Source organism: Muscardinus avellanarius, assembly GCF_963383645.1.
Source record: "Muscardinus avellanarius genome assembly, chromosome: 14".
Classification (NCBI taxonomy): domain Eukaryota; kingdom Metazoa; phylum Chordata; class Mammalia; order Rodentia; family Gliridae; genus Muscardinus; species Muscardinus avellanarius.
Genome location: NC_137800.1, coordinates 36,137,585 through 36,138,175, shown reverse-complemented (window position 1 = coordinate 36,138,175; position 591 = coordinate 36,137,585).

The window sequence follows — 591 nt, the reverse complement described above, 5'->3', positions numbered from 1 at the left end:
AACCTTTTTACTTTAAACATTGTTCATTCAATTTTTATTGATGTTTTCTTGTATATTGCTATAATTCTCTGTGTAAACAACTGTGATACTTTTTTCAACAAAGTATGTAACAGTTGTAATTTTATTGTTATTCAATGCAAAATTGTCAAAAAGACAATTTAATGTAAAATCAGTGTTTCCTGTGAGGAGGATGTATTTAAATGAATGCAAATGTATTTAATAGAGAAATAGTAGTGATGTACATTTATTTTCTCAGTGTAGAGGATGATTCAGTTGTCATGCTGGTAAAACAGTAGTGATAGTATTGTTACATGGTGGGCCCAAGGTGTTTATTATATATTTCTCATTTTATATTATTTTCATTTCTTGTAAGCCTCAAACCATGAGCTTGCCTCTTAAATTTGACATTGTTTTCGATTTGCTTTAGAATTTACATGGCATGAGTCATAACCTGATTTTATGAGAGTTACATTTTGTTATGAAACAAAAATCCTGAGATTTGTTTTCATGTGTGCAGCTGATTTAGATTTAATGAGCAGAGGCATGTACTGGGGCAGTCTTTATGATTTACCAGAGGTATCTCATACTTGT